This window comes from Orcinus orca, chromosome 9 (genome assembly GCF_937001465.1).
Source record: "Orcinus orca chromosome 9, mOrcOrc1.1, whole genome shotgun sequence".
Classification (NCBI taxonomy): domain Eukaryota; kingdom Metazoa; phylum Chordata; class Mammalia; order Artiodactyla; family Delphinidae; genus Orcinus; species Orcinus orca.
The window spans coordinates 481203-493758 of record NC_064567.1 but is presented as its reverse complement, the minus strand read 5'-3'; the positions used below and the strand labels follow the sequence as shown (position 1 = coordinate 493758).

Genomic DNA, 12556 nt, shown 5'->3' with positions numbered 1-12556 from the left:
CGCGACGCCAGACAAGTTTACCCACAAGCGGGGGGCGGGGGAAGGGCCCAGAAGGCGGGCCTCCTGCTCTGCCTTCAAGTACATCTGCGACGCAGGGAAAGGACAAGAGCAAATCCATCCCCGGTGGGGCGACCCGGTCAGGCGAGGGTGTGAACAACGGGAGCAACAGTCAGAGTGGTCCTCGGGGCCCCCCTCAGGGTGCCCCAGGGCGGCGCCCCCTCTGCCGCTCACGGGAAGGTCCCCTCGGGCACACCTGCCCCAGCGGAGGGCCGTGAGCCAACGAGCGCCAGGTGTACCCTGAACACACCGCACCTTTCAGCGACGCAGAGAACACATTACTTTCAAAGCGTGATGCCTGCACTCCTGTTCCTCCAACTGACAAACTCCTATTTACCCACTGAAACCCAAGTCGATAGTGCCCCCTGGAAACTCCCTTGACTAGGCTGGCCAGTTAGTTCTGTCCAGGCATCCGCTGTAGGACTCTCCACATTGTATTGTGATGTCAACTTAAGGGCATAACTTCTCTGACTATGAGATTCTCAAGGTGAGGAACCACATAAATTTATGTTTTTATCCTCTACCATTTCTTGAATGGCTACCCGTGTGTCTGGAGAACAGCAGGTGCTCAAGAGTAAACAGACGAGTGAAAGAGGATGACAAATAGAGGAAGGTATTAATCACAAGGGATTCACCCCCAGGGTCACTGTAAAGTTTCCAATCAGGGAACTGCTCTAAGATCCTACAGCTGAAGCACTCATTCCTTTAAACAGATACGGACTGAGGAAGGCCCAGAACCCGGATCCGCAGAGGATGCAAAATACGGTCCCAGAACCAAGGAAGAGAGTCTCACAGAGGATGGAACGGCCCAAATCCACGAGAAGAAGGAGTCTCACCCTGCCCTTGTGACAACTTTCAGAGCCGGACCTTACAGCCCCCTCGTTGCAGAGGAGAAGCCCTGAGAGGCAGGCCCAAGGTGCAGACCCGCGGCGAGCTGGACACTGCCCTGGGCCTCAGCTCGGAGCAGAGGTTCCATCCTCCTGAAACCTCATACCCTCACGAGAAACAGCACTTCCTTTTTCAGTCTAGTTTCAACGCACACCTCTACCGCCTCCTTCACCGTGAACTGACCCCCGTGTTCAGCTCCCCTCTTCTCGCAGCTGCGCCCTCCTGTCCCCCTCCCCCCTCCCTCCAGAGCCAGGCCGAGTGCGGGATAGGAGGAAAACACCCTAAGAGGGAAGCTGCGCGAATGCCCCCCCAAGACAGTCTGGCACAGGGAGACTTGGGGAGACTGAGTCCAGTCTGGTTCCCCCCAAAGCAGTGACCTCAAGGAGGTCACCTGGCCCCTCTGGTCTCAGCATCCCGATCACTGAAATCAGGGCCAGGTTAGCCAACCGCCAAGGCTCTGTTCATCCACCCAGAGGGAGACCCGCTCGGCTGGGTGACCAGAAGCAACGGCCAAGGGCCTTGCGAGAAGCCCGGGGCTCGGGCCGCCTCTCCCACGGCCCAGGCCCTCGGGGGGAGGCCGCTCTCCATTACCGCCCAGGACGATCGCAGAAGACCTCAGAGGAAGACAGGACAGAGGGGCAAGGGCAGCCGCACGGCTCAGGCCAGAGACTCGCTCACAGTAAGAACTCTGTGCTTGTCACGTGGAAGCGGCAGGTGACACTGCTTGAAAAGGCATCAGGAAAATGCTTTATTCGCTCCCCGTCCTGCTCTAATCACGGCTAACAGTGAGATGCGATCTGAATGGGACGTGCATCACGATTCACTCTTGAATCCCAACCTGGGAACAACAGCGTGCTATCAGAGTGTCCACCTGGCTTGGTCTACCCCAGGGAGCCGGAGAAAATGCGTCAGAGAGACCGCCACCGGCAGCATGTCAAGTTATTTACGGCCAGAGCTGCAAATGCTGTGCACATCTCACCCAGCCAGGCAACATGCTAATTTGACTGCTAATTTACTTGTGTCGTTATTTGCACTAAAATTAAGAAAGACCATATTTCATTTTAAATATCAGCCATAAACCATCAAGAGAGAAAGAAAGAGACAATTTGTCTGACGGCGCTTGGTTTAGACAGAGTCCCATCCCCAGGTCGGCGCTGCCCCCTCACCCTGGGCGGTCACCGCTCACGCTGCTGCCTCAGGTCAAGTGCATGGATGGTCTCGGGTCCAGATGCCGCTCTGAAGGCAAGAGTTAAATCCATGAAGAAAGCCACAGCCAGCCATCTACCCTGAATCTCCTGGGGCCCAGTGCTCAGACTAGAGCTCCTCACTTAAGGGTGTGCTGCACACTGTCCGTGAAGACAAGGAGCGCACGCACACGCACACACACGTGCGCACACACGCACACATACACAAACGCGCGTGCACGCACACGCACGTGCACGCGCACGCGCACACACACACACACACACACACACTCCTGAGCTTTTTTAGTTCAAATTCTCCTTCCTCTTTACTCTGTCTGAACACTGAGAGGTGCAGTGTCACCACCTTGGTGCCTCTTTTTTCTCATCCTTTTCAGAATCAAAATGGATCCAGCTCTTCTGAGAGGAGCCAGGCTGGCTCTGCCTCTCATACCCCACCACACCCAAGAGGCATTCAGAAAGGGTTTTGTACTTTGTGGTGGAAACAGTTCATGTGAGCCGGATCCCACCGCCCTGTCGATCGGAGACTCACCCTCACCTGCCCCAACCTGTCCCTTCCACTCCTGGGGGTCCCCGCAGGCGGGACTCCGCTGCAGGGGCCAGAGGCCCCAGCCCCGCCAACTCCATCACCTCCATGCCAACCAGCCACAGTGGAGCCATTCACCCACCTGGGTCTGGTCTTCTCGCCTGACAAACCAGAATCAAAAGCACTCACTCCCCTCCCTCAGGGTTTCTGCAAAAGTTCTGAGACAGACATAAACATGCACTAACATGATACAGAGGTTTTGTGACTGAATAATGTAAGAAAAAGCCGAATGTAAAGTGAATTCTCTCACCAGAAATAAAATAGCTTCCCTCTCAGATGGACCGCAAGAACAAGAGCGTGATTGTGGACCTTCTACAAGGTAGAGGAAGACTCAGAAACCAAGAGTAGTCTCACCCAATTTTGCTAAAACTGAGAGCTGATAACGCTACGAAGCCAATGGTTTAGTATCACAGCCAAATAAAACTACAGCGAAATCCAGCGGCACAAGGACTGCATGGCATGTGTTAATGACAAGTATGTCATCCTTTTCCCAGTGGCAATTTTCCACAACATGTCTTCTCATACGTGGATTTTCCGTTACTTTGTCACTTGTCCCAAGTAAACAATACAATGTAGCGACCTTCCCGCTACCTTGTTCAGTTGTGCTCCTGAGCTTGTCAGTTGAACACTGTGACCTGTGCCTTCCATACACTGTGTCGAGTCCTAGATAACCCTGCAATGCACTGGTTCCCATGTTACAGATGAGGAAAACCAGGACCCAAAAAGGTGAGTAATATGTCCACAGCCAAAAGCCTGGTTTGTCCCTGCCCCAAAGATGCTCTTCCCCACTACTGCACGCTGTTCCGGGTAAGAGGGTGTGTGTTCACCAAGGTCACCTGAGCAGAGAGAGGCAGGGGTGCGGCCACCGGACTTTCACCTGATGGAGCGGCACGTCCAGACCTCCGCCTTCACCCCTCCACTCGGAGAGCCCCTGCAGCCACACGCTCCTCCCCTACGGGGCTGGTCTGTTTTCCAGGCTTTGGTTTGGGCACTGACTTGTCATATACTCAGCGTGTTCTCCACTCATCTGGACCATGCCTCTTTTTCCGGGAGCTGCTTCTTGGCTCCACATGTCTAAGTAGCAGCAACCTAGAAGCTGTGTGTGCGGCCTTGGAACGCGAAGGTTCGTGCCTGAACCAAGCTGTGAGCCGCTGGACCCGAGTGGGAGCGGTGCAGGCCCTCCCGGCGCAGTGCCTGCAGGCCAGGGGGCCCCTGCGGGTGTGGGTCCTGAGGGCCACCTCCCCGCGGCGAGTGCCAGGACAGCCGGGACGGCTCCGTGGCCCACGGGGTGCCCGCGCGCGCAGGTGGGTCCTCCGCCGGGCCCGCCCGGGAGCAGGGCCGGCGTGTGGCGAACCGAGCCCACCAGCCGCTCCTCTGCTGCTAAAGGGAGCTGGGCGAGAGCTCTCGAGGCCTCCAGCTCCCACACGTGAGGCGTCCACACTCAGCCTGTGGCTCGCCCGATTCAGCCGTTCCCTTTACTGGGAAAAGTGGCGTCGGAACACAGGTGGCAGGGACAAGGCCTCTGGTAAAGCACGTACCGCCCTCATCCCGTGACCGTCCATCCCCGGGGCCCGACGTGTCTCGAGTGCCTGGCCGGCCCACTAGGCAGCAGGGGGTGCCCCTCCTGACGGGGCAGAGGTCCCGGGCAGGGGCGGCTGGTGGACCAGGTGGCGACAGGTCCCCTCTCCCACCACGACTGCCGAGCTCTCCAGCCGGGGGGCGCCACCCCTAAGAGAGCAGAGAAGCCGTGCCAGGGCGGGGGTGGGCGGCGCAGCCCGGCTCCCTCCCTGACGGCCGCAGGGGCGCACAGGCAGCTCTGAGTCCGGCACTAAGCCCACTTCACAGACGCCCGTCACGCCCGGCTGAAGGGAGCTGGCGTCTGACAGCAGGAACCGGGCAATACCAGAGGCAGGTGTCACCTGGACGGCGGGGCCCGGGCCGTCGCCCGCTTCTTCAGCAGCCTGTGCGCGGCTTCCTCAAGGCCCGCGGGCGGGAGCCTGCACGCACGCACTCACCCTCGCCCCTGAGCGGCTCTCCACGGGGCCCACGTTGAGGCTGGTACCCGGCGAAGCCCCGGAGCTGCCCCCATCGCCACACACACGGGGGACAGAGTGGTGCGAGCACGGAAGGCAGCCTCTCGGGACAGACACTCGAGCCCTCGTGGCCGTGGCGTCTGCGAGGGCGTTTTACGCCACAGCCGTACCGGCTCTGGTACGGGAACACGGCGGACGTCACGACTTAAACATCTACGGCAAAGTCACGTGACAGAAACCCCGCCTTCCCCTGACTTCGGAGACACCCGGGCACGGTGAGCGCTGCTGCCGGCACGGCTTCGAGCCCGCTGCCCACAGCCCCGGCCCTCAGGCCCACTGCTGCTCCCTGGCAGCAGCGTCGTGTCGGCCTGGCTCTGCTGGGCCTCAGGAAGCGCAGCCGAGCCGTGAGCCCCTGCACCCGGGGTACGTGACCGCTGCACCCACCGGCAGTGGCCGCCCCTTATCAACTTCTCATCGTCTCCCTCACGGAAAACACGAAGGGCTTGAAACCCTGAATTCTGGGGACCACATTATACCCTTTTCTAGCAATGAAGGCGTAAGAGTGAAAAGAGGTTCTCTTTAAAGCCGTCTTCATCTCTAATATCCCAAAGGGGAAGCAAAGGGCCTGCTCCGCTCGGTCTCCTCCGAGGTGAAGGGGTGGGTTCCCTGCACCCGGTACTGCTCTCCACGTCACCGCGCCCCAGGCACAGACCACACAAATGAGGCCCCCTGCGCCCACTGTGCTCTGCCTGGGTGCTTCCGTCGGCTCAAAGGCAAAAACGTGTCAGGGCAGGGTGTCCAGGCAGCAACAGAAAACCACTTCCACATTAAAAATCCACTTCTCTTGGAACAAGACCCTGAAAAGCAAGCAAGAGATTAAAGGGCACCAGCCCAGGGGCTGCGCAATCCGAAACTGGCGCTTCCCTCCGGAGACAAGGGCAACAAGATCTCAGATCGAAGCCCTGATGGAGATTTCAAAGAGAGTGGGGAGGAAAAGGGGGAGAGGAAGCAGCGGGGCTGCCCGCCCCCCAGGACGCCCCAGAAGGAGAAGCAGCTCCCGTCACAGGCCCGTCCTCCCCCTGGAGAGAGGGGGGCGGGCATCGCCTCTGCTGTGTGCAGCCGTCCACCAGCATGTCTCTGTCCACAAAAGGGACGGTGCAGGGGCGGAGACAGGAACAAAGCCCTCCAGCCCGCGGCCCGGGGGTGGCAGCCCTCGTCCTCACGCCCTGCACGTTCCACCTTCACCTTCCCAGGTTGTTAGGTGTGGGCTCTGCCAGGGCCACACCTCCCACCCCAGGGCCACGCGAACCTCTCTCTGCGGCACACCTGGGCGGCTTGCTGCGCGGCGGGCAAAGCGCACCTGGTTCAGTAACATCAGCCCCGTGCATTCCCGCTCCAGCTGGACTAGGTGTATTCTGAGTGGCATTTTAACTGTCTCTTTGCTTTTTGTTCTCAGACAGGTTTTCTGAGATGCAATAATATTTTCCCCAAAAAGGGTATTTGCTGAATTATTCTTTTGGATTTAGAAAGCATTTCTAACCTTGTTTCCATAGATACAAAGTTAAAGAAAAGCTTTGAAAAAAATATTTAACAAGGAGCCTTGAATGTCAAATACTGAGGGTGCAAATACACACTGCATTAGGAGAAAGAAATGGAACCCCAGAGACCCCCCCGACTGGTGCAGTCATGAGCCAGGCCAAACACAGCAGCTCCCCGTGAAACAACAGCGTGGAAGTGAGAACAACTGACGGAGATCAGACAAAAGTAAGGCTGCGAGTGTGGTGCACGTGCGCTGCAGACCCAGCCTTCCGCGGCTGTGCTGGATGCATGGCCTAGGGACTGTCACAGTGCTGGGCTGCCTCGGGTCTCAGGTGAAAGAGCGAAAGGTTCGTTCAGTTTCTCAGCCATTCCTGATGCATGGGGCCCCTGGACAGTCACATAAAATCTCAGGACCCTCCTTAGGAAATCAATCTTATTCTGCCATCGTCACATGATAGAACACACAGTTCTCAAACTGTAGTGCCCATGAATCAACCGGGGTCCTGATAAAATGCCATGTGGATTCCTGAGGCCAGAGTGGATCCCAGGTTTCTGCATTTCCAACAAGAAGGGCACAACATGTAGAAATAATTTTAATTTAAAATTTTTAGGACTTCCCCGGTGGCTCAGTGGTTAAGAATCCGCCTGCCAATGCAGGGGACACGGGTTCGATCCCTGGTCCAGGAAGATCCCACATGCCGCGGAGCAACTAAGCCCATGCACCACAACTACTGAGCCTGCGCTCTAGAGCCCGCGAGCCACAACTACTGGGCCCACAAGCCACAACTACTGAGCCTGCGCTCTACAGCCCATGAGCCACAACTACTGAGCCCGCGTGCCACAACTACTGAGCCTGCGCTCTAGAGCCCGAGAGCCACAACTACTGAGCCCACGCACCACAACTACTGAGCCTGCACTCTACAGCCCACGTGCCACAACTACTAAGCCCATGCACCTAGAGCCTGTGCTCCACAACAAGAGAAGCCATAGCAATAAGAAGCCCATGCACCGCAACAAAAAGTAGCCCCTGCTCACCGCAAATAGAGAAAACCTGCGCGCAGCAACGAAGACCCAACGCAGCCAAATAACTAACTAAATAAATAGCAGCATATCCCCTCCCAAAAACAAGTCAATAAACTGAAGGAGCATATTATTAACGACTGCATCACACAGTAAAACCTAACAACTGAATGAGCATATTATTAGCGACTGCATCACAAAGTAAACCTAACAACTGAATGAGCATATTATTAACGACTGCATCACACAGTAAACTTAACAAGCTCTTTACGGCTCATCTTCTGGATCCAAACTCTGTACTTTCCCAAGCACCAAGTGACATGCCTTATTCAAATTATTTTGTATTATCTATGAAGGAAAAAAATCATACATCAACTAACATTTATGAGTATCTTAGGTTTCATTTTAAGATAGATGTATATTTATATATATATATTTTAATCAGGATTAAAAGGCAAGAACTGCTCCTACGGCTTGATGTTTAGAATTCTCACACTACGAGCTCAAAAACATCAGAGGTCTTTTTCAGATAATTTTCTGGTTTTGTTTTTAAATGATGAGATAAGAAAGAACGTTTGCTATTTGTGAGCACCTGTCCACAAAAGAAGCATGGTGGTAAGTGTAGTCTTCGTGCCAAACATGAAATCCCAAATGAGACCACTGTCACTGCACATCCTTTTAACACTGACACCTGAAGTACTGGGGACACGGAGACACGCTACAGAGGATGGGGCTGAAGGGCTAGGAAGGGTGTCCGGGTGAATCTGAGCAGTAACTGTTTTTGTCCTCCTCTTTAACTTGTTGTATTTCAGCATCCTTGATCTCCTGCACCCTGCTGTCCACGGTAGGTCCAGACTACATAGCGGAACAGAGAAGAAAAATGACTGCAAACTGTGTCACAGTGATATGAATAAGCAGCGTCCAGTTGGCAACGGCACCCCGCAGGACACAGGCCACGGTACGTTAATACGCTTTATTCAGAAAGGGTTGGGGCCGCTACACTTGAAAAACGTGAGCTGACAAGGTTTCAGTCTACCTTCCCTGCTCTCGTCTATCCCCGTCTCCAGTGAGGCATGCAGTTCAGGAGTGAACAGAGACCAGGAGCAACAGGCCACCTGCAGCGGTGGACACTCCTCTCCCTCGTTCCGCCTCTCCCCTCCCCTCACCAGAGCTGGAGCCCATCAAGCCACCCGGGGGTCAGAGAGAGGAGCCCCAGGAGCTTCAGGGCACCCGGGGCACGCAAAGCACGGCCACACGCTTGTGCAGGTAAAGTGCTGTTGGGACACAGCCCACCCCCCTGCTTACACCTCATCTATGGCTGCTTCTCTCCTACAACAGCTGAGCTGAATACTTGTGACAGACACCACGGGCCTGAAAAGCCTCAATTAGTTTACAGAAAACTGAGCTGGCCCCAGTCCCTTAGAAGGAAAGCAGGTTGCTCATGGGACCAAAAGGAGGTTAGAAACTGGGCTTGAAAAAATAGGCGGGAACCAAGACAGGACACCTCCAGAACACAGCACAAGGGATGCAGCGCCCCCATGGGACTCTGCAGCAGTCAGGCCCTGCACACTCCTCAGGCGCCCCTCCTCGCCGCACGGCTCAGAGCTCGGGCACAGCAAGGCTGGCCTCGCCGACGGCAGGTGGCCTCACGGCCCCAGCACAGTTCACACAGGGGCAGCCACACGCCCCCAAACCTGGTCTGCGCTGCCCAAGAGCATGTGGGCCTTTCCAGGATCCCAGGACACCACGGACTCCAAGTTCACCTCAGAACACAAGCTGGTTTTTTCCACATTCACTGCTGAGCCACCCAGCCTGGACCGTCCTGGACCATTCCCACCACTGACCTCTCGACCCCAGAACAGGACTCTGTCCTCATCCTCGTGGGAATTCACACTTGTCGTAGCCACAGCCTAAATCTTCTGGATCTACCTGTGCAGCTGCAGCTTTTCTCCAGCCCCTCCCTCTGCGTCCTGTGCAGATTTAATAAACCGGTCCATCCTTCCCATCTATATCTAAGTCTTGGACAGGCAGGGTCAACTGAGGTCTGCACTGGGCCTGGGGCCACATCCAGGGCTGGCTAACCACCAATGTCGTTGGTAAAAGCTTGCAGCAAATGCCCCTACGAGCCTTCTTCCGCACTTGCCACAGCTGTTTGACCCTGCGGGGCAGGCCCGGGACTCTTCCTCCAGAGAAGGAAGCAGGACTGTGGTCAGTGTGCCATCCTGCCCCCCGCCCAGTAGGAGCTGTACGAACCTCACGGAGTCACCTCTGTGATTCAGTTCAAGGGCCCAACATCCAACCCATTTCCCCCTTCTATCAAGCAGAGTTAAAAGGTCAAGGTGACACAGAACCAAAGTTGAGTGCTGTTTCAAAAAGCAGGACCAGAACTGCATGAGTGGGGAAATGAACTCTCAAGATTTCTTTTCCTTCTTTCTAGTCTCCACGGCCTCATTTACATCTATATTATGGGTTCTGCTGACAACACACTATAGGAAAAGGCAAACTGCCAGGCAGCACCCAGCAGGCATGGCTGAGCTCATGGGCAGAGTGCCGCGAGGAAAGTGCGAGGAGCCCTGTCTTTGTCTGGTGCTGGCAGCTTGGCCTGAGGCCCTGGGTGGCCACACATGGCGAGAACTGACGGTGGCACGGAGCAGAGCTGCCTACAGGTTTGCACAGGAGAAGTGATGGGTGACGCGCCCACCTCCTTCTCCGTGCCTAGCTGTGAACTAGGGGCGTCTTAAATTGCAATTCCACCCAGCAAGCATCCATTCAAGGTCCCTTATGGGCCACACAGACAGACACAAGTGAAATACAGAGACCCGTCCCCAGAAGCCACTAAGGGAAGTGCATCTGCATACCTCACATCGGTGATGATGACCCACAAGTAACGTTTCAAGGCCTCCATCCCCAAAGTGTCAAGGGCATGCCAGAAAATGGGCCCTGTCCTGTGCACGCTAGGGAACATTCCTCTGGGCCTGGTTCTCAGAGGGGACACTGGATGTTCTCAATGTGATGACTCTGTATCTTAGCTTCTCCCTCTGGGGTCTCCCACAGCCCCCATGACACAGAATAACTCGGATGTCCCCGGTGCGCTGACGAAAGTTTGCTTCGCTTACGCAACCCAGAGCAGGTGCTCAGTAGAGAGGAACTAAAAGCTCTGCTGCATTTATTCAGTAATAAATGAGTGATTTCCCCAACTCTCACCCTGTGAGAGCCTCACGCCCTCAAAGTCCCCCCCTTCTCATTCTCACACATTCAGAATAAGGCTATTTTATGTTTTCCAAGATTTCATTACAAAAAGAAGATTCTACCCTTCTTCGTATCCACTGTAACTCCCCCTTCTATTCTAGCCCAGGCTCTTTCTTTCCTATTGTAACAGTAAAGCAGTTCAGAGACATCAGAAATTCTCCCATTTGATGAAAAACACTGGAATTCCATGTCGAAGAAGCAACCACATTCTTACAAAAATGAGGAGAAGGAACAGAAGGAGAAAGACAATCACGAGCAGATCAGATGGGATGCGAAAAGCCACCAGAAAGGACACAAAGAACACGCTGACAGAATGAGACTGGATTCTTTTCAGAGACGATTAACGAATGAGAAAGTGACGGGTCCTCGTTGCTGTGCACGGGGCAGCAGGAGCCATGAGAACCAAGGCACTTTGCTGTCTTACGACCCCTCCCACAGCAAGCCTTACTCTCTCGCACATGTGAGACCGTATGTAGTTTGCAGCATAACATGTACCATGGATGCACGATTTTCAATTTGTTTTTCTCAGGTCGAAAGGTTGAAAGCAGGTGCCTAGGACTTGGGGACAGCAGGAAATGCCAGGTTAATTTTCCTTCTGATGTCTGTGACTGCAGAACCTCCTCTCCTCCCTCCCTCCCCTCTCCACGTTTTCTCTTCACTTCCCCCTGACCTCAAAAAACAAAGAGGCCGTGGAGCGAGCTGATGTGTCAGGACTGGCAATAGCATCTCAAGGTCCGTTTCCAGGATTAGCATCCCCAGCCTCATCCTGTCCCAGGGCCCACAGAGAGCAGCATGGTTTTGTGATTCCACTTAAGTGACTGGACAAAGGCCACGCGCTGAGATATGAACGTGGAGGTTACATCAATTTACGTGGAATTCAGAAGGTAAGAGAACCCATAAACCACAGAATGATCTGTTCCTCCAACTCTTCTAAACCGTGCACGTCTCGTACCCACGTGAAAGACCATACAAACAGGGTGCTGCCCTTTCCCCTGAACATACCTCAACAGACATCCACGACCTTGCTGAAGAAAAAGGAAAACTTGCACAGGCAAGTCTCGCCGCACAGCCTTGCCCCACAGATAACACGCAGAGTCCCCACACGTTTCCCAAGCATCATGTCTCTGCAGCCCCATGGGATCAGCGCAAGCATGTGGGTGGGAGCCTGTTCACTGGGCCCCTGGGTAGAACAGGGCTGTTATCGCAGTATTGAAAAAGAAGTCATCCTTAAGTGAAAGAAGCCAGTCTGAAAATTCTGCAAAAGATAAAACTATAGAGAAGGGAAAAGGTCAGTGGTGTCCAGGGGTCCCGGGAGGGAGGGCTGACTGCGTGCAGCGCAGAGCACCTTTTGGGCAGTGGAGCTTCTCCGTAATTGTGGACACATGACTCTACATGCCCGTTGAAGCCCACTGAACTTACAGCACAAAGATGAACCTAAATGTATGCAAATTTAACGAAAAATTAACAGTGAGGCAGGAGGACACCGGGATGGAATGAAGACTATGACAAAAGAATGTGACCGTGTTACAAATGTGAGAAACCACCACCTCTCAGGGGCTGCGGGAAAGATGCTGACCTAAGTAACTCTGGAAACGAGGAGAGCCTATAAAACTACTGGCAAAAGAGACTGTACATAAGCCCTGTATTCTAGTTGATAAAGTTTCACCAGGAGCACAGACTAGCAGTTCTGACACTGAAGTCCAACAATTAAGTAAATAGACTGCAGTTGGTGGGGGTCAGACCTCTCACTGTTGCAGCTGCAGACGACAGAAGCAAAGGCAGGAGACAGGAGGACCCCCGTGGCGATGAACTAGGGTTGGAGACACCGATAAGCGCTGCTGTTTAGCCTGATACAGATACAGATGGTCACAGACAGAAATATTTATAAGTATGATTAGTGCACACACATGTGACTCCTCGCTCTGTTAGCTAAGACGTCCACAAGCAATGACACCACAGTAGCAATGAGCACACCCAGTGCT

General features: G+C 54.5%; 1 protein-coding gene across 13 annotated transcripts in view; it reads right to left on the bottom strand.

The window, feature by feature from the left end:
- The window catches only part of PTPRN2 (protein tyrosine phosphatase receptor type N2), a 692817-nt gene that overhangs the window by 623211 nt on the left and 57050 nt on the right, over positions 1–12556 (bottom strand). The window lies entirely within an intron of this gene.